The sequence below is a fragment of the Mustela putorius genome, unplaced genomic scaffold (assembly GCF_011764305.1).
Source record: "Mustela putorius furo isolate JIRA1106 unplaced genomic scaffold, ASM1176430v1.1 tig00000145_pilon_pilon_pilon, whole genome shotgun sequence".
NCBI classification, from domain to species: domain Eukaryota; kingdom Metazoa; phylum Chordata; class Mammalia; order Carnivora; family Mustelidae; genus Mustela; species Mustela putorius.
In genome coordinates, this window is record NW_025421294.1 from 19,246,762 (window position 1) to 19,268,905 (window position 22,144).

Genomic DNA, 22,144 nt, shown 5'->3' on the forward strand with positions numbered 1-22,144 from the left:
AAAATAAATAAAATAAAAATGGTTTTATGATTGTGAATGACTGGGGCCAACATGCTACATGGCATGTGATAAGTACTCTGTAAATATTTGTTGAACCAACCAGAACAGACCCACATTCCACACCGAGGCATGGGCAAGGAAAAAGCACACCAATATTTTAACACAAGAAAGTAAAATGCAACCTCACAAATATCATTCACACTTGGAAGGGGAAAGCCATGACTGAAATACAGTAACTGAACTCTACAGGAAAGGATATTATACAGAGACTGAAGGCCTGAGTCAGGAATGTGACCACCTGGGCTGGAGTCCTGGCTTCCCTACTTACTGTGTAACCTCTGAGCCTTAGTGCTCCCATCTTTAAGACAGGAGTAGCTAATCTTACAGGGCTGTGTGAGGATTAAATGGGGGTAATCCAAGGCAAGCATTTAAAAGTGTACTGTTGATGTTTAGTGAACATCATACTTATTTTTTTGTTGTCCATAATATGTGGATTTAATAGAAAAGAATGAGGGAGAAAACTAAGAAGATATACTAGCTTTAGTATTTTCAGAGTATGGTACAAATTCCCAGGCCAGGAAAAAAAAAAAAAAATCCAAGTCAGAGGGGTGCCTGGCTGGCTCAGTTGAAAGAGCTTGAGACTCTTGACCTGGGGGTCGTGAGTTTGATCCCCACATTGGGTTTAGAGATTACATGAATAGATATATAAAAACTTTTTTTAAAAAAATTATAAAATTTTAAAAATATGTATTAAAAATATATAAAAACTTTTTAAAAAACTCTTTAAGTTAAAAAAAAAAAATCCAGGTCAGAACTGACAACCAGAGGCCCAGATTTTAAAATTTTTAATTCGCTATCATATTTTAAGATGAAGAAACAAATACTCTAATTAAAAATAGGCAGAGGGGGGTGCCTGGGTGGGTCAGTAGGTTGGGTGTCTGCCTTGGGTACAGGTCATGATACCAGAGTCCTTGGGGTCCTGGGATAGGGCTGGGAGGGCTCCTTGGTCACTAGGGAGCCTGCTTCTCCCTCTCCCTCTGCCACTCTCCCTGCTTGTGTGTTTGTGCTCTCTTTCCCTGTCAAATGTGTAAGTGAAATCTTAAAAAAAAAATATGCGAGGTTAAGAAGTCCTACAGATGGTCAACAGGTCCATGGAAAGGTGCTCAACATCACTCATCAACAGAAAAATGCAAATCAGAGCCACAATGAGTTATCACCTCCTACCAGTCAGAACAGCTAGCATCAAAAGATAAGAAGTATGCATTGGTGAGGATGTGGAGAAAAATGAATCCTGTGTATCCTTGGTGGTAATGTAAAGGGGTAGCCACTGTGAAAAACAGTATGGAAGTCCTTAAAAAGTTAAAAATAGAAATACTACGTTATCCAGTAATTCCACTACTGGGTATTCACTCAAAGAAAATGAAAACACTAATTTGAAAAGGTATATGTGCCCTTTTTTACTGCAGCATTATTCACAATAGTCAAGATATGGACGCAAACCAAATGTTCATCAGTGGATGCAATGGATAAAGAAGATATGATGTATAAACCGTGGAATATTGCTCAGCCATAAAAATATATAAGATCTTGCCATTTGCAACCACACAGATGGACCTAGAGGGAATTACACTAAGTGAAATAAGTCAGAGAGAGAAAAACAAGTACCATGTGATTGCACATATATGTGGAATCTAAAAATCGAAGCAAATGAATGACACCAATGAAAACGAGCAGAAGTAGACCCATAATACAGAGAAAAGACTGACAGTTGCCAGAGGTTAAGAGGCTGGGGTTGGTGAGGAAGACGCGTGACGGGGAGTGGGAGGTTCAGGCTTCCAATTACAGAATAAATAAGCCACGGGGATGGAAGATACAGCACAGGGAATACAGTCAGTGGAACAGTAACAGCACTGTTTGGGGACAGATGGGAGCTAACTCGTGGGGACCACAGCATCATGGATACACTCATCAAATCACCATGTTGTACACCTGAAACCAACATAACAGGGTGTCAATTATACCTCAATTTTTAAAAACCTAGCCTCTTCTAAAAAATGGAGAAACTTTACATTAAGAGAAAGAAGTCCAGAGTTCTGTGTTCTGACTGCCCAGTGATTCTCCACATTACAATGGGCCCCTCCCAGCCCGACTGCTTCATACCTGACCTGCTTCACACCACACGCCTTTCCATCGTGACTGCTGCAGGACAGGATGCCTTCTTGGTACCAATAGAATTCATTCTTCCACACAGTTCTCTGCTCAGGAAACAACTCCAACTTCATCTGGTACCTCCTCCATCTGGGGACCCATCCAGCCTCACTTCCCATGACTCTGCATCATATCCTCCAGCCTCCACAGGCTGCCATGGCCCCTCACACTCCTTCCTGCTTTGGGCTAGAAGGGCCCCTCCCTCCCCTCTGCTCACCTGGAGTCCCCTCACCTTCCAAGGCTTAGCTCAAGTCCAATGGCCCTCAGAAGCTTCTGCCACCCTCCGCAGCCTGCAGCGCCGTTTCCCTTCCCTAGGCTTGCCCTGCACAGGGACAGGAGCAATGATGGTCAAGTGCACTTGGGTGTTCTCAGTCTTTATCCTGAACAGAAATCTGTCCTTGTCCACTCTGTTCTCTCCTTTCTCCCTGCCTTTGGGGGTCTCTGTCCTTGCTGAATCTACCCCCCTGGACTTCTGTGATCTAAAACAAAACCAGAATGGGGTGGGGGGAATAGGACAAGAGATGGGGGAGGTTAGGAGCAATAAAAGAAAAAACTAGGGTAAACCCACAGTGGGCAGTGAGCAGGAAGGAAAAGGAGGGGGCTGTAGCAGCAGCTGGGTGTGAGAGAATGGAAAAGCAAGGAAGGATGGCGGGGGGAGTTCTGTAAGGTGTGCACTTCCATTCTGTTCCCACAACCAGTTAGAACCACCAGCCCTCTTGGTCTTTGGTTCTCTTGGTCTTTGCTTTGGCGATCCCCCATTCTACAGGTGAGTGGAAGCTCATAAGGACTGACACTTCGCTTAGCTCTCCTTTCTATCTCTCAGAGTCCAGGGACTGCACACATACACACACACAGACAGACCTCGGTGTCCTCAAGTGTTCTCAGGTAAGTGACCTGAAGAAGATGTCAGGCATCAAGAACCTGGGCTCTTAGATTTCCTCTTGGCAGAAGCGTGACGAGATCAGATAGCAACGTGGTTTTGCATCCCAGCTAATACCCTGGAAGATTCTCTGGACTAGAAAGCAGTGGTTCTCACGCTTGAGCCAGCACCGCAGTCACCTGGGGTGGAGACGGGGGATAAGAGGGAAGACGCTTGTTAAAACAAAAATCATCATCGGGTCCCGCCCCCAGAGCTTCTGATTCAGCTGGTACGGGCTGGGGTCCAGTAACTTGCTTGCCTAACAGCTCCCAGGTGATGCTGATGCTGCCAGACTGGGGGCCACACCTTGAGGAATCTGGCCCCAGAGTCCAGGGCGGAAGTCCAACTCAAAAGTCACACCACTGAACCACTTTACCAAAAAAGTAACCGTTCGCTCCCCACGCCTTCACTATCTAACAGGTCAAGCCACCTTCCCCTTCAGGGTCTTTACTTGGCCCCGAGGACGCCCATGGCAGGGTGGAGGGTGCCCTCTTGTGGCTGACATGGAAAACTACCCGAACGGTAATACATTCGCTCTAAACCATTACGAGGTTTGCCGAACCGGGTTATTCCCCGAGTTCTCTGTTGGAGAATATGCTTCATAGAAATTAGAACGGAACAATTTCAAAGCCCTGTTAGCACTGTGTGGCTAAGGAGGGACTCTGAACGAATTCGAATGATGTTTTCTCCCGAACTTCCCGAAGGGTTAGAAAGCGGACATTAGAGTGTGAGGCCGCGCGCAGCTGCGGGCTGACACAGCTGATCCCAAGCCAGCGCGTAGGGTCTCTCTGCTTATAGCCGGCCGTCCGATCCAGATGTCGGGTCTGCTGCCACCTGCTGCTCAGGCGCGGAACATGCAGGAGGAGGTAAGCAGGGGACACGGTCAGCTCAGCAGGCTTTTCAGACTTGAGAGTGTATTATTACAGCCACCTGGAGGGCTCGCTTGTTAAACCGTAAATTTCTCAGCTCCACCTTATTTGATTCAGTGAGGAAGGGGGCCCAAGAAGGTGAGTTTCTAATAACTTCCTGGGTGGTGAGACTGTTGCTGGGCGTGGTCCCCAAAGCACCTGGATGACATCTGTAGTTCTTCTTGTGCCACACATTTCTGAAGTTTGATTATTTATCAAAGCCTGTAAATGACCAAAAGCCTCTATTTAACTCAGGGCTGCTCACCTGGGACACTACTGATATTCTGTGATGGGGCAGCAGCCATGGGGGGTAGGGTGGGGGGGGTGCGTGCTGTAAGCTGTAGGATGTTTAGCGTTAGCCTTGGCCTTTGTCCTCTAGATACCTGGAGCAGCTTCATCCCTCCAGGGTTTGATGAGCAAACGTGTCTCAGACATTACCAGATAGCCCTGGGAAGCAAAACGGCCCCCACCCCAAAACCGCTGCTCTTAAAGGTGGGTAGATGTTCCTTTCCCATTTGGTGGACTGGGAAGGCATCCTCAAATACTGCCTTAAATACATAAAGATCCTGACATATAGTAAACTCTCAGCATCTTGGAATTAAACAAGAACAACAACAAAAAACAGCTTACATATGCTGAATACCTACTATACGCAAAGTACTCTGCTAAATCACCCCCTTTAGAGGAAAAGTAGAGAGGCAAACCAAGAAACAGACTTTCAACTATAGAGAATAAACTAATAGTAACCAGAGGGAAGGTAGGTGGGGGGATGGGTGAAAAAGGTGATGGGGATTAAGGAGGGCACCTGTTGTGATGAGCACAGTCATGTATGGAAGTGCCAAATCCTATGTCGTACACCTGAAACTAATATTATTACACTGTATGTTGACTACCCTGGAATTTAAATAAAACCTTTTTTTTTTTAGTTAACATATATTATTTGCCCCAGAGGTATAGGTCTGTGAATCATCATTAAGTAAAAACTTTTAAAAAATTAAACAAATTACCCCTTTAATTCTCATAATACTTCTTTTACTGAAATTACTGAAACTAAAGCTTTGACTTGTTAAACAACTTGCTCCCAGTCATGGTTATTGCCAGTGTAAGATGTGGAGGCACATGGAATATAGGGCTATCCAGACCATGACAATCCAATAAAATCATAAAGCAAGTCACAAGTACGAGCCACGTGTGTGATTCTACATTTTACATTTATAGAAGCCACATTTAAAAAGAAAAAGAAACAGTAAAATTAATTTTAGTATAGTTTGCTTAACTTAGCATCTGAACCATTATCGTTTTAATGTGTGATCAATATTTTTTAGATTGTTAATATATCTTATGTTCTTTCATTTTTTGGTACTTAGTCTTTGAAATCTTGTGTATTTTTACACTCATCATACTTCTCAATTTCCACCAGCTACATTTCAAGGGCTCAAGAGCCGTCTGTGCTGGAGGCCGCCCCTCCGGACAGCACAGGTCCAGACTGCTCAGCTGTCCTCCAGCCTTCACTTGTGGACCAACATGTGCCGATTTTACTTCCTTGTCCTTCAGTTTCTGCCTGTACTTCAGCCATTTTGTCAGACTCACAGGCCTATTCACGTGCTCTGCAATCTGTTCTTGGAGCATCTCTACTTATTTTAAAATGAGGACTACGGTTTTAATTTATTACAGTAAATGCCTCCTCTGGTGGCCAGACTGTTGACTACTATCTAATTTTAGTTCTGATGGCTCTTCCAGTGGCTGTTTCCCCACACAGTCTGTGTTTGTACTTGGGAAACAGAGATCATTCATCTTATCTGATGCTAACCACATAGGCACATTTTCATCATACTCTTGTTCTTTCTGGTTTATCTCCCAACATCTAGGAATGTTCATTCTCATTTGAGAAGTCTGCCTTTCTCTGGGCCCTCTGCAATGTTTCTCCTGTAGTTTCTCACACTGCTCTTTTAAAATGGCTTTTTTTTTTTTTTTTAAGTAGGTTCCACACCCAATGTGGAGTCCAATGCAGGGGGCCTAAACTCATGATCCTGAGATCAAGACCTGAATTCAGATCAAGAGTCGGATGCTTGGGGCACCTGGGTGGCTCAGTGGGTTAAAGCCTCAGCCTTCGGCTGGGGTCGCAATCCCGGGGTCCTGGGATCCGGCCTTGCCCCCCACCCCCGCCTGCCTCTCTGCCTACTTGTGATCTCTGTCAAATAAATAAATAAAATCTTAAAAAAAAAAAAAAGAGTCGGATGCTTAACCAATGGAGCCACCCAGGTGCTCCTTAAATGTTCTTGATCATTCAGGAAACCAATGATTTTTCTAGAAAATTTTGTAGCAAACCCTTAGTCTTGCCACATTCATGCATTCACACTTTACAGGTATGAAAATCAAGGTGGACTTGGATCATAAGGTCAACTTATACCAATAAAAAGTAATAATGAGAGCTATTGCTTTTGAAATGCTTCCTATGAGCCATGCACTGTGCTCAGCACCTGACACACACTGTCTTACTCACTTCTAATAGTCCCATGAGGTATATACTATTGTGATGGCCATCTTTGAGGTGAGGTGAGGAGGCACAGAGCATTGAAGTAACTTGTCCAAGGTTTCCCAGATAGCAACTGGCTGAGCTGGGGGTCTCTCCGGGTCGGTTTGATGATAAGAGTTGATTTCCTGACCTCTAGGTTCCACTGTCTGAAAGATGTTGTACAAATGTTATTCTTGTTTGAGTTTGTAACGATACGGTTCCATTGATCATACCCCTTACCTGGGTTACCATACACCTTCATGGGGAAGAAATAAATATGTATTCTCAGTATTCTAGAGATTGCTTCTGAGGCTATAGGCCAGGACTTCTCTGAATGCAGTGTGCTTGCTGTCTTGAATAGGAGACGGAGACTCAGGTCTACCATGAGCTCAGACCAGCAGGCCCAGCAAGGTCACAACCAAACCCAGAAGAAGAGTATAGGGACCGAAGCCAGAGTGCAGGGGGTCCAGGACTGGAATGTGAAAGCAGATTTCATGTGAAGACAGGCTTCCAGGGGGACAAGGGGGTGGGGCAGGTGAAGGGAAACAGGGCTCAAAGGAGGGGCTCTGCTTTTACCTTGCACTTTTGTTTTGTTAAAGATTTCAGCATGTTGCAGTGCTGATGGGGAGAAGTTAAGAGTTGAAGACACAGGAGAGCTCAGGGAAGGGTAAATGGGAATCAACAAGGATCCCAAAGAGTCAGGACAGGAAGGTGTGTGGAACCCATGTGGGGGAAATATGTTTGCCAGGTTTAATGCCAAAGTATGTTTGTTCCTCCTACATCATTCTGTCACCTCCCAATGTCACTGCCTGGTAAATGACCACCATCAAAATGCCCATTGTCAACTGGCTTGGGAAGTTAAGTGTTTTGTATATACCTTCTCCCCATTGGGACAACTTTTTATTCTTTTCAGTGAGGAAAATGTAAATAAAATACATGATCCCAGAACGTGCATCTGGGGGCTGTTCCAAAGGCAGGTGACCTGATTTGGTAGAGGGGACACTGAAATCTGTTTCCATCTAAAATAGCTCTCACTGAGGGAGGAGTCAAGATGGCGGGCTGAGACTACTTCAGCTAGCAGGAGATCAGCTAGATAGCTTATCTAAAGATTGCAAACACCTGCAAATCCATCGGCAGATCGAAGAGAAGAACAGCAATTCTGGAAACAGAAAAACAACCACTTTCTGAAAGACCACAGTGCTCTGAAGCTAGAACTCAACCACAAGAGGAAGTTTGGAAAGAACCCAAATACATGGAGACTAAATAGCATCCTTCTAAAGAATGAATGGGTCAACCAGGAAATTAAAGAAGAATTGAAAAAAATCATGGAAACAAATGATAATGAAAATACAATGGTTCAAAATCTGTGGGACACAATAAAGGCAGTCCTGAGAGAAAAATATATAGCGTTACAAGCCTTTCTCAAGAAACAAGAAAGGTCTCAGGTACACAACCTAACCCTACACCTAAAGGAGCTGGAGAAAGAACAAGAAAGGAACCCTAAGCCCAGCAGGAGAAGAGAAATCATAAAGATCAGAGCAGAAATCAATGAAATAGAAACCAAAAAAACACTAGAACAAATCAATGAAACTAGGAGCTGGTTCTTTGAAAGAATTAATAAAATTGATAAACCCCTGGCCCGACTTATCAAAAAGAAAAGAGAAAGGACCCAAATAAATAAAATCATGAATGAAAGAGGAGAGATCACAACTAACACCAAAGAAATACAAACTATTATAAGAACATACTATGAGCAACTCTACGCCAACAAATTTGACAATCTGGAAGAAATGGATGCATTCCTAGAAACATATAAACTACCACAACTGAACCAGGAAGAAATAGAAAGCCTGAACAGACCCATAACCAGTAAGGAGATTGAAACAGTCATTAAAAATCTCCAAACAAACAAAAGCCCAGGGCCAGATGGCTTCCCGGGGGAATTCTACCAAACATTTAAAGAAGAACTAATTCCTATTTTCCTGAAACTGTTCCAAAAAATGGAAATGGAAGGAAAACTTCCAAACTCATTTTATGAGGCCAGCATCACCTTGATCCCCAAACCAGACAAGGATCCCATCAAAAAAGAAAGCTATAGACCAATATCCTTGATGAACACAGATGCGAAAATTCTCACCAAAATACTAGCCAATAGGATTCAACAGTACATAAAAAGGATTATTCACCACGACCAAGTGGGATTTATTCCAGGGCTGCAAGGTTGGTTCAACATCCACAAATCAGTCAATGTGATACAACACATCAATAAAAGAAAGAACAAGAACCATATGATACTCTCAATAGATGCTGAAAAAGCATTTGACAAAGTACAGCATCCCTTCCTGATCAAAACTCTTCAAAGTGTAGGGATAGAGGGCACATACCTCAATATCATCAAAGCCATCTATGAAAAACCCACCACAAATATCATTCTCAATGGAGGAATATTGAAAGCTTTTCCGCTAAGGTCAGGAACACGGCAGGGATGTCCATTATTACCACTGCTATTCAACATAGTACTAGAGGTCCTAGCCTCAGCAATCAGACAACAAAAGGAAATTAAAGGCATCCAAATCGGCAAAGAAGAAGTCAAATTATCACTCTTTGCAGATGATATGATACTATATGTGGAAAACCCAAAAGACTCCACTCCAAAACTGCTAGAACTTGTACAGGAATTCAGTAAAGTGTCAGGATATAAAATCAATGCACAGAAATCAGTTGCATTTCTCTACACCAACAACAAGACAGAAGAAAGAGAAATTAAGGAGTCAATCCCATTTACAATTGCACCCAAAACCATAAGATACCTAGGAATAAACCTAACCAAAGAGGCACAGAATCTATACTCAGAAAACTATAAAGTACTCATGAAAGAAATTGAGGAAGACACAAAGAAATGGAAAAATGTTCCATGCTCCTGGATTGGAAGAATAAATATTGTGAAAATGTCTATGCTACCTAAAGCAATCTACACATTTAATGCAATTCCTATCAAAGTACCATCCATCTTTTTCAAAGAAATGGAACAAATAATTTTAAAATTTATATGGAACCAGAAAAGACCTCGAATAGCCAAAGGGATATTGAAAAAGAAAGCCAACGTTGGTGGCATCACAATTCCGGACTTCAAGCTCTATTACAAAGCTGTCATCATCAAGACAGCATGGTACTGGCACAAAAACAGACACATAGATCAATGGAACAGAATAGAGAGCCCAGAAATAGACCCTCAACTCTATGGTCAACTAATCTTCGACAAAGCAGGAAAGAATGTCCAATGGAAAAAAGACAGCCTCTTCAATAAATGGTGCTGGGAAAATTGGACAGCCACATGCAGAAAAATGAAATTGGACCATTTCCTTACACCACACACGAAAATAGACTCAAAATGGATGAAGGACCTCAATGTGAGAAAGGAATTCATCAAAATCCTTGAGGAGAACACAGGCAGCAACCTCTTCGACCTCAGCCGCAGCAACATCTTCCTAGGAACATCACCAAAGGCAAGGGAAGCAAGGGCAAAAATGAACTATTGGGATTTCATCAAGATCAAAAGCTTTTTCACAGCAAAGGAAACAGTTAACAAAATCAAAAGAAAACTGACAGAATGGGAGAAGATATTTGCAAACAACATATCAGATAAAGGACTAGTGTCCAAAATCTATAAAGAACTTAGCAAACTCAACACCCAAAGAACAAATAATCCAATCAAGAAATGGGCAGAGGACATGAACAGACATTTCTGCAAAGAAGACATCCAGATGGCCAACAGACACATGAAAAAGTGCTCCATAACACTCGGCATCAGGGAAATACAAATCAAAACCACAATGAGATATCACCTCACACCAGTCAGAATGGCTAAAATCAACAAGTCAGGAAATGACAGATGCTGGCGAGGATGCGGAGAAAGGGGAACCCTCCTACACTGTTGGTGGGAATGCAAGCTGGTGCAGCCACTCTGGAAAACAGCATGGAGGTTCCTCAGAATGTTGAAAATAGAACTGCCCTATGACCCAGCAATTGCACTACTGGGTATTTACCCTAAAGATACAAACGTAGTGATCCAAAGGGGCACGTGCACCCGAATGTTTATAGCAGCAATGTCCACAATAGCCAAACTATGGAAAGAACCTAGATGTCCATCAACAGATGAATGGATCAAGAAGATGTATATATACACAATGGAATACTATGCAGCCATCAAAAGAAATGAAATCTTGCCATTTGCGACTACATGGATGGAACTAGAGCGTATCATGCTTAGCGAAATAAGTAAGCAGAGAAAGACAACTATCATATGATCTCCCTGATATGAGGAAGTGGTGATGAAACATGGGGGCTTAAGTGGGTAGAAGAAGAATCAACAAAACAAGATGGAATTGGGAGGGAGACAAACCATAAGTGACTCTTAATCTCACAAAACAAACTGAGGGTTGCTGGGGGGAGGGGGGTTGGGAGAAGGGGTGTGATTATGGACATTGGGGAGGGTATGTGCTTTGGTGAGTGCTGTGAAGTGTGTAAACCTGGTGATTCACAGACCTGTACCCCTGGGGATAAAAATATATGTTTATAAAAAATAAAAAATTAAAAAAAAAAAAAGCTCTCACTGGCTTTCTTGGGTTCTTAAAATATCCCACTATTTGAATTATCTCCCTAGAGTCCTGTTGAAATATAAATATGTCATATAAATATAACATATTTACATATATAAATATTAAAATGAAATATAAATATGATTTTGAAAAAAGCACCTAATATTCATTGTAGCATTATTCACAAAAGTCAGAAGGTGAGGCAACCCAGTGTCCATCAATGGCTCCATGCATAAACAAAATATGGTTTATACATACAATGGAATAATAGTATTCAGCCATGAAAAAGAAGGAAATGTTGACAGGTCACAACAAGGATGAAAGTTGAGGACATTATGCTAAGTGAAATCAGGCTGTCACAAAAGGACCAATACCATATGTTTCTAGTCATATGAGGTAATACAACAGTCAAAATCATAGAGACAGAAAGCAGAATGATGTTTGCCAGGGGTCAGGGGGAGGGAGCGATGGGAAGCTGTTATCTAAGGGCATGGAGTTTGTTTTGCAAAACAGAGAGAGCTCTGCTTTTCTACCTGTTGTCTGCTCTCCTCCCTAGTGGAGCAGTGCTCAGGCTGGACCTCTGTCTCCAGGTTCCAGGTTCCTGTAAACCTAGAGCCATCCTTATCTGTCTCCACTCTCCCCCTGCCATTGCGTTTGTGGACTGGGACCTCATCAACCATGATGGTAAATCCTCAGACATCAAGATCAAGGAGACCAAGGGTGGGCTGCCCACCCGAGGTGGAGGGGAAGACGGTCAGCAGGACAGAGGGTAACACTGACGACTTACTCATTTATGGCAATGCCTCCACTAAAGAACCTGACAGGTAAAGAAGATACCCAAGGCAGTCACTGGTGTTGATACAGTCATGGCCATCACTTGCAAGAAACCAGCTTCACGTTAAAAGAGCCTATAAGAAGTACATCACAGACAACATGAACTCAACCAAAGGCAAACCTGAAGAACAGAGACCCAGGTTACAGAATAAATCCTTGCTAACTACAAAAACCACCAGCTCTTTATTGATGGGAACACAAATCCAGATGGCCTTGTTGCTCTGCTGGACTACTGTGCTACTGTGAGGACAGTGAGAACTCCCAGTATGACTTCCTTTAAGGATGGTTTAGGAATGGGAAAATGAGAATAAGTTTGGCTATTACTTTAGATCTATTGCCTGCTGTTGTAACTGCTGCTGCTTTTCATGCCCACACCACCAGCACTTAGACAAATGGGTGATAGACCTCTTGAGCTCTCTATTTAATCTGGCCTTGGTTTATTTGGAGGAGAGGCATTGTTTTTAAGGAGAAAATAGAAAGGCATGTAGGTTGCTTGAAAATAAAATTATTTAAACCTTAAAAAAATATGAAAAGAGCTCTGGAGATAGAGTGGTGATGGTTCCATGAGAACATGAAGGTACTTAATGCCAAGGAACTGTACACTTGGAAGTGGTTGAAAATAGTAAATTGTATGTCATTTGCACCTTACCACAATTTTTAGTTTTTAATTTTTTACCTTTTTTGGTCCTCCCCCTCTTTTATTTTTTTTTTTTTAGAGACAGCTTGAGAGTGCAAGGGGAGAGGGCCAGAAGAAGAGGGGGAGAGAGAAAATCCCAAGCAGGGTCCATGCTCATCATAGAACCCCAAGCAGGACTCCATCTCACCACCCTGAGATCATGACCGGAGCCAAAATCAAGAGTCAGAAGCCCAGTAAACTGAGCCACCCAGGTGCCCCCCTTTTTCTCTTTATTTAAAGTAGGCTACATGCCCAGAGTGGAGCCCAACACAGGGCCTGAAATCATGACCCAGAGATCAAGGCATGAGCTGAAATCAAGAGCAGGACACTTAACCGTCTGAGCTACCCAGGTGCCCCTATTTTTTTAGTTTTTTAAAAAAAGATTTTATTTTTAATCTCTATACCCAATGTGGGGCTTGAACTCACAACCCCAAGATCAAAAGTCACATGCTCCACCAACTGAGCCAGCCAAACGCCCCATCACATTTAAAACATTTTTTAAAAATGTTTTTTTAAAAAAACATTAAAAACCCAGGTCATTTATTTAACAGGGGCCACTTGATCACTTGTTCTCGTCCATTGTTAGTTTGGCTCAGTTTTGCTTTTCAGAAAAAGACTATCAGTCACGAGCAGGACGTCAAGGGGCTGGGACCTGGAAGAGCAGGTGACACAGATGACAGTCATGAGGAAGAGAGTTCACTGGGCTTTAGAATGTGCTTTGAGAAAGGCCCAATTTGGGGTTCCTGTCCTGAGCTGAGGGGACACCCCTGCAGGTCCTCCGTAGCAGGAGGAAAATGTGAAAACCCAACCCTTTGAGGAGCTGGTTTGTGAAGGAGAGGATATCTGCCTCTGGGAGGTGTTGTTGTTTGCCCTTTTACTGAGGGCCTCCTGGCCAGAGACCTCCCTCTGAGAGAGTAATAAAGCTACAGTTATGATGATCAATTAGGCTCCTGTGAGTCAGTGACATTGGCTTGTCCAGAAAACCTTCTCCCAGATCCCCCATCTCACAAGCCGGTGTAAAGGGCGGGGGGCCCTGACACCAAATCTCAAAGTCAAGAGTGGGTGTGAGGAAGGTAGAGCCACACCCGACTGGCCAGAGGGAGCCTCTCAGTCTAGTGCTTTCCTTAATTCAGCCAGCACCTCCTCCACCTTCAGCCTTGGGAAAGAGAGGCATTTTGGTCACAAAGAGTAGCATTTTAAACCTCTCTCCTTAATGAGGGAGACAGAATTGTTATACTAGTTGGGGAACACTCAAGAAGGAATACATTTCATTTCCATGCATCTCCAGCTTGAGTCCCAGGCTTAACAGATGCTATTTTTATCAAATACTTTCTATTCTGTGACATGCTTTACCAACTTTCTATTATTAGGCAAATCAGGAAAAGTCCACATTTGATTTCTCTTCCTTCTGGCTTCTCCCTCCTCATTTGCAAGATGGGTGGTTGTTTGGGCAGGGGCACTGTCCTTTCAATAGAAGGTAAGTGACAGGGAAATGGCAGCCATCTGAAAACCCAACTTGATGCCAAAGCATCCTGGAAACTGGCCCTCCTTCCTTTGCAAATGACATTGCGTCCTGGCTTCACCCCATCCCAGATGGCACAGCTGATGGGACAGGGAAAAAAAAAATACAGATTTTAGAGTATTTACAGCGTCATGTCTCCCTACCCCCACTTCCTGTGAAGGAGGGTTAGTTTTGGCAGGTTTTAGAGCCTCTCTTGTGTGGAATATAGGAAAATGCTGGAAGGGATTTTGAGTCACATGGTACTGTGCGTGGGGATGGCTTGATGAGTCCATTGAAGAAAAGGCAGGGAATTACCTGCGAGGGAAAGCAGAATAGATCAGAAGGTAAGGTGAAGGATAAAAGAGCTAAGAGCCAGAGATGGCATGAACCTGGGGCGGGGTGGGGGTGGGATTTAAGAGATAAGTTAAGGGGGATTGTAGTAGTTGGGCTGTCATAAGAAGGAATTGAGAGAGAGATGGGAGATTTTCCAGAAACATTGTTGGTGTTATGAATAGAACCCATCCTCCTGTTGGCATTTTTTTTAAAAAAAAGATTTTATTTATTTATTTGACACAGATGCAGAGCACACGTAGGGGGAGCAGCAGGCAGAGGGAGAAGAGCAGACTCCTCTCTCAGCAGGGAACCTGGAGTGGGGTGGGGCTCAATCCCAGAACCTGGGGATCATGACCTGAGCAAAAGGCAGACACATAACAGACTGAGCCACCCAGCTGCCCCTCCTATTGGCCTTTTTAAGAGATTTCAGTAAAGCTAAGGTTAATAGTGAAAGATGACCACCATTAACCTCCTTTCTCCCATCAACATGTACTATAGTTCAGGTATTTCGAAAGGGATTTGAACTGCAAATATGTCTTATTCGGTTTCCTGAGAGTTCAATTTTTTTTTTAGCCACCACTGAAAATTGTGATTTCACATTTTAAAAAGCCTGCATTTCCTGCTTCTTAAAAAAAAGGAAAAATCTGGCAACATAAGACTCCCGTTTCCATATGGCAAAAGAGGCTCATGCTCCCTGGTTAACCCAAGCGCCCAGCACTCATGTAAGGTGTGCAGATGCACATAAACCTGACTCGCTTCCTGTGTTTCTATTCCCTACCATCTGGTAACAGCAGACTATACCACTGGAGCCTGCTCTCCTGCTGAGCACAATGTCAGAGGTTGGACAAAATAAAAATAAAATCAACCTGAAGGGCATCAAAGAGTTAAAAAGGTAATGAAGATTTGCTAAACCAAGATCTAGGGAGAGATGGGAATTTAGAGGGGGCAAGCCCATCAACTGAGGCATCTCATCCCCTTGGGATATTTGCTGCTTCTGGAAGAGACAGCTGAGAAGGTGAGAGGCTAAGCAGCAATGGAAGCAGTTTTGCATCCTAAGGGGACAAAAGTTGGAATCTAGGGCCCACCATAGGAGAGGGGGCCCTGAAACCCCCCATTTTAGGTGAGGGCCCTGATGGACTGCACCTTAAAACTGAAGAATAAGAAACAGACCACATTTTGCAGGGTCTCAGCTCAGCCACCAATGAGCTTCATACTTCAAATTGGATTAAGGTGATCCTAGATGCCTAGTATTTCCAAGTGCCTAGCAGAAGCAAATGTAAATACTGGAGGAATAGTACACATTAAGGTCTCCTGTTACTTCTAAAGTTTTTCACACATAGTTGCTGCACACATGGAAATAACCAGGCACGTAAGGAACGAGACAATATAATGAGATTCAGGGAAAACAACTACAATAGAAACAATCTCAGAAAACTGTAGTTACTAGTGTTATCAGGCAGAGACTATGCAAAGGAGATAAAAGAGTAAAAATTCTGGCAGAGAACTAGAAACTTAAAAAAAAAGACAACGATGATTTGTACGTAATCATTCTACAGAAATGTAGAATTGAAAATTTAGTAACAAATAAATGAAACAAGATAGGATTGGGAGGGAGACATACCATAAATGACTCTCACAAAACAGAAGGCTGCTGGGGGGAGGAGGGTTGGGGGAAAAGGGGTTGGGTTATGGACATTGGGGAGGGTATGTGCTATGGTGAGTGCTATGGTGAGGTATTCACATACCTCTACCCCAGGGGATAAAAATATATTATATGTTTATAAAAAATTAAAAATTAAAAAGAAAAAAAAATACATAGTAACAAAAGTAAAGAGCTCAGTAGATGAGTTTACCAGCTGCCTAGCCATGGTTAAAGGGAGAATTAATGAACTGGGCAGTAGGGTAGAAGGAAACATCAGAATGAAAAATGAAGACAAAAGAATGAAAAATGCTGTCAGGGAATAAGAGATAGGGAAGATAAAATGAAGACTGAAGTTCTAGAATAAGAGCTACAATAAGACAGCAGCAATATTTGAAGAGAAAAATAGTTGAGAAATGGTCAAAATTGACCAAGAATATCACAGATTCCAGAAGCCCTGGGAACCCCAACCATGATTAATAAAAAGAAAGCCACATGTAGGTACATCACATTAAATAGATGAAAATCAAAGACAAAGAGAAAATAAAGGTAAAAGCGCTAACATTACTTGAAGAAAGAAAGAAAGAACCACTAGCTTACTTCTTGGCAAAAACAATAGTAGCTAGAAATTAGTAGAATTTAAGTATCTTTAAAGTGTTTAGAGAAAACTTAGAATTCCACACCCCATGAAAGCAGCCTGTGATAATAAAAGTGAAATTAAGACATTTTCAGGATTCCATACTAGCAGTAGATACTAAGGCAGTGTTCTTTAAGCAGAAGGAAGATGGTTTTACATGACAGTTATAGATATAAGAAGAAATGAAGAACAATGCAAAGGCTAATTTGAAGAATCCAAATGAATTAGACTATATAAAATAACATAACAATATCCACTGGGGATTTAAATTTTTAAAATATATGACAAGTATGTGTAAGTCAGAAGGAAGGGGTGAATGAAATTAAAATGGTCTGTGATCCTTGTATTACTGTGGAAGAAGATAAAAATTCCAATTAACTTTAGACTTGATAAGTCAAAGATACATATTGTTATCTAGAATAACCTCTAAAAGAGTAGTAAAATAAGTGTATCACTTCCAAGGTAATAGAGGAAAAATATAGAATATTCGACTACACCAAACAAGCAAGAGAGGACAAAAAGAACATAGGACATGTGGGACAAATAAAAGCACTTAATTAGATGGCAGATTTAAATCTAAATATATCAGTAATTACATCAAACATTAGTGAACAAAATACTTCAGTTAAAAGTGAAAGAGTAGGGGCGCCTGGGTGGCTCAGTGGGTTAAGCCGCTGCCTTCGGCTCAGGTCAGGGTCCTGGGATCTAGTCCCGCATTGGGCTCTGTGCTCAGCAGGGAGCCTGCTTCCTCCTCTCTCTCTCTCTGCCTGCCTCCCTGCTTCTTGTGATCTCTCTCTGTCAAATAAATAATAAAATCTTTAAAAAAAAAAAAGTGAAAGAGTATTGAACTGGATAAAAAAAATCTACATACTATAAGAAACACTATAATTTTTTAAATGTCGAAAGGGTGAAAGATAGGTAAATATTAACCAAAACTATATTAATATTAACAGTATATGTTAATATCAACTTATATTTTAAGGCAAAAATCAATACTACAGCTAAAAAAGACACATTAAAATAAAAAACTCAATTCACAAGGAAGACACAGTGATTATAAAACTTATAAACATTTTGTAGCTTTAAAAATATGAAGCCAAGGAGACTCTGGGTGGCTCAGTTGTTAAGCATCTGACTCTTGATTTTGGTGCAGGTCATGACCTCAGGGTCATCAGATGGAGCCCTGCCTTGGGCTCTGTGCTCAGCAGGGAGTCTGCTTGAGATTCTCTCTCCCTCTCACTCTACCCCTCCCCCTGCTTATTCTCTCTCTCTCTAATACATAATTTTTTTTTTAATAAACGTGAAGCTAAGATTGATAAAACCACAGGATGAAGTGAGCAGATAATGGGTAAGGATACAGATTATTTGAATGTGATCAGTAAATTACTTAATAGATATATACAGAATGTCGCACCCAACAATTAAAGAATTCGGGTTCCTCAATAATGTATAATTCTCAACTTTCCAAGAAAAAAATAGGATTGAAATTCTCCATCTCATTTTATTTTAGGTGTGGCCATAAGACTAATTTTGGCCAATGAAATACGAGCAGAGGTAGCTTCTAGATGCTGGTGTATTACTAAACATATGTCCTTTTCCCTTCCTGAAAGTGGTGGTCTGGAGTTCCTTGACCTCCTTGAGCGCTGGGTCCTTGGTTAAGGGTGATACAGAGCAGAGCTCCCCAGACAACCTAGAAAGAGACAGGTTGATGTTCATGAATGAGAAATAAATCTTTTTTATTTTAAGTCATTGGCATTTGGGGTTAATTACAATGACAATATAACCTAGTCTATCCTGTCCTAATACAGGTATAAAAAGAAGAGGACTGTTTTTCAGGCACAGAGGTGAGCTTATCTTGAAGGAGTATGGTATGATGGATTCCCAGGAATCCACTATGCCTGAAGCTCCAGCGAGATGGGTTGGGGACAAGGCTGGTAAGGGAGAGCAGCTCCTAAGAAGAGCCCTAAGTAGACTGGCTGGAGGCAAGTTTGGAAGGGCTTTGGATTTAACAGTAAAGAATGGATACTGTCCTGGAAGTTGAAGGATCTCCAGAAGTTGGTGACTGGCTGAATATTGCTAGTAATGAACATGATAAGCCAGAGGATTGGAATCTAACTGATGTGAAAGGAGGAAATCAGGTGGAGGGCTATTCTCCGTGAACATGTTCCAGGGTTATTTTTCCACTTCTTAGAGGTAGTCGTTATTAGCATTTGGTGACAATTTCTCCAGTCCTTGCACACACACGCAAACACACACATAAACCAATTTAAAAAAAATCCCCATCAATTATACTCTACCTGCTATTCCAATTTTTTTTTTCCAGTTAACAATATCCTCATGGTTATTTTGTGTCATCTTGTTTCTTTCCTTTTGATAGGATGCTACAGTATGGCTGTGTCAGAATTCTGTAACCATCCCCCCTCTGACAGATACTTAGGTTGTTCCACTGTTACAAAAAATGCCTCAGTGACCACCTTGCTAATAATGTCCATCCCTTGCTCTGTCCTCTTTCTACACACAGGAAGAACAATTTTGCCACTATTTGAATGATGACAATTTTAGGCTGGGTCACAGGAACACAACCAGGCTGGCCATTTGAGGTGAAAATTTTGGTTAAGGGGTACCTGACATGCCTCAAATACACCCAGAATAGGGTCGCAAGCATAGTAAGTCCTCCAGTATTTGTTGAATGAATGAACAAAGGAATCCACATCCACTGCAGACAAGTTTCTGGACCGGTTTGTCCCATCCCCACCTATAGCAGAGTTTCTCAGCCTCAGCACCACCCCGGCTGCAGCAACCAACTCTGTCTTGGAGAAATCGCCAAATGTCTGCTGGGAAAAAAATCCCTCCCAGTTGAGAACCACTGCTTTTTAACATGGGTTGTACTTGTGTAAATGCAAAGGTCCTTCCTCAAAACAACCTACTCTATAAAGGTCGATCCTCCTTCTCCCAATCCTACCATACTTACCAGGGCCCTTCCTCCTGGGTTCTCAGAGTCCTTTCATAGAGAATCTACATTGTTCTCTCTCTCTCTCTCTCTAAAGATTTTATTTAGTTGACAGAGAGAGACACAGCAAGAGAGGGAACACAAGCAGGGAAGAGAAAGAGAGAGCAGGCTTCCCACAGAGCAGGGAGCCCGATGCGGGTCTCCATCCCAGGACCCTGGGATCATGACTTGAGCTGAAGGCAGATGCTTAATGACTGAGCCACCCAGGTGCCCCAAGTCTATATTGTTCTTGGTTCAGATGTCATTTCCTTAGGGCCACCTTCCCTGATACCTCCGTCATGAAATGGGTCGATCCTCCTTATTTTTTGTCAGTTTCTATTCTACATTCTCTAATCACCAAATGCCCCTCCTTAGTAGTTCTTACAAAGTTGAATTTTAGAGTTAGTTGAGTAATTTTTAAATTAAGCTGTTTAGAGGTAGCTTCTTAGAGGTAGCCACGCATAAGAATCTGGCATGTTAACATGTCAGTTTTTGTTCATAATTTTTCCATTTAGTGCCAGAAACAATGCCTGACATACAGTAGGTGCTCAATTCTGTTGGATGGACAGAAAACATCCAGTCAGCCATGGCCAACTCAGGGTACAACAATCTTTGACCAGTCGTGTTCCTGTGTCTTCTGAAAATGTTCTAAGAAATGATGTTACCTATAGCTACATTTTAAAGTTGATACGTTACATGTTCATCATTAGGTTCATTTGGCTTCAAGATAATACCTTTCAGCATAATGTAAATATTGGAAATGAAATATTAAGCTGTGACATCATTCTTTAAAGATACCTCTTAATCTGTCATTTCTAATATTCCCTAATATTACTAATATTCCCTTACCTTCACAGTGCTTTCCTTCAAAATCAAGGAAGAGGGACGCCTGGGTGGCTCAGTTGGTTAAGCAGCTGCCTTCCGCTCAGGTCATGATCCCAGCGTCCTGAGATCGAGTCCCACATCAGGCTCCTTGCTTGGCAGGAGCCTCTGTCTCTGCCTGCCACTCTGTCTGCCTGTGCTCGCTCTTTCCCTCTCTCTCTCTTTGACAAATAAATAAAATCTTTAAAAAAAAAAACTCAAGGAAGAAACAAGTTTTGTTACATTAAAAAAAAATGCCTTAATTAATCATGAAAGCAAGCTAAATTAAATTAGTAAAGGAAGTTTCCAGCTTGGGGAACCTGGACCTGGAGATTCTTATATTTGGAGCAACAGTCCCTTAATAAGATTTGTGGAGTGCGGGGTATGTTTTCCAGTAAGGAAAGGATTATTACCAACACAAACACTTTCTCAGGCAAATCAGTTTTAGGAAAGCGTGCCAAGAGAAACTGAGGATCTGGAAGCCAATTCTCTAGAAACAATCTTGGTGCCCCCTTGTGAAATTTTCACTACCATCCTGGGAGTAATGCAGCGTAGTGGCCGGCCGGGGGCAGTGTTGGACAAGCTGATGGGCTCCATCTCTGGCCCTCCCTGCTCAGGGGGGCTGAGAGAAAAGGCCGGTTCCATCTGGATGCAGGGACGGCCCAGCCCAGTCCTCTCTGATGTGCACATGTCTGATGTGTACATGTTCACACTGTGAATTATTCATAGAAGACCGGCCCAGGAGAATAGAGGCTAGAGACTCTCCATCCTATATCTAGAATCAGGGCCGGGGACTTGTAAACAGATGAAAACCTCTTTGTCTCTCTGCTTCAAGAACTGTGTTTCCGAAAGAAATGGAGGAGTGAAGTCATGGGTCTGAATCAACTGTGAAGATTTTTTAATTTTCCTCTTAGGAAATGAAAACAATATTGAAGTATCAGTAATTTATAGCTCAGCAGACAGTAAGCCAAGTGGCCAGAAACTCCTGCTCTGGAATGAGACAGAGGAGGGCCTGGCTCTCTCCTCGGCAAGCCCACTCTCCCAGCCTCTGCTTCTTGGGCTGTCCCATCGGAACCACAATCCCTTCCACAGAGGTTCTCCGTGAGGAGAAATGAGCCAGCGCAGGGAGGGCTCAGCATATGAATGGCATGTAACAAGAGCTTAATAAGTAACACTGACGATGGTGAAGAGGATGATACAGCATTTGTCAGGCATGAGTGTTCCAAAACTTTCCATTCATGTCCAAAGAGGAAAAATCAGAGGTGAAAAACCAAGCTACTAAAAGGCTTCAGGATTCATAAGCCTCAGGGTTAGAAGCAGAAACAGCTGGATTGGGGGAGCAGGAAATCAGGGCTTCAATGTTACAGGCCCGCTCTGTTCCTGCACCTTGCCCCTGAGTGCCTCCCAGACCTGAAGTTTCCACCCTGGGACCGATCAGAGGGTCTCTATGTCTAACATAGCGTGTATGTGCCGGCCATTTCTTCGCTGACTATATGACAGGTCCACCAGCCCGAGACAGAAAAGTA

At 42.4% G+C, this 22,144-nt stretch overlaps 1 long non-coding RNA gene across 2 annotated transcripts in view; it reads right to left on the reverse strand.

Annotated features, from left to right (window-relative positions):
• Window positions 1-1,623: 1,623 nt before the first annotated feature.
• LOC123390761 overlaps window positions 1,624-22,144 on the reverse strand; it is a 54,088-nt gene continuing 33,567 nt past the window's right edge. For both annotated transcript variants that reach the window (XR_006605338.1, XR_006605339.1), the window contains one exon: window positions 1,624-3,267. This is a non-coding gene — a long non-coding RNA (uncharacterized LOC123390761). The remainder of the gene's footprint in view (window positions 3,268-22,144) is intronic.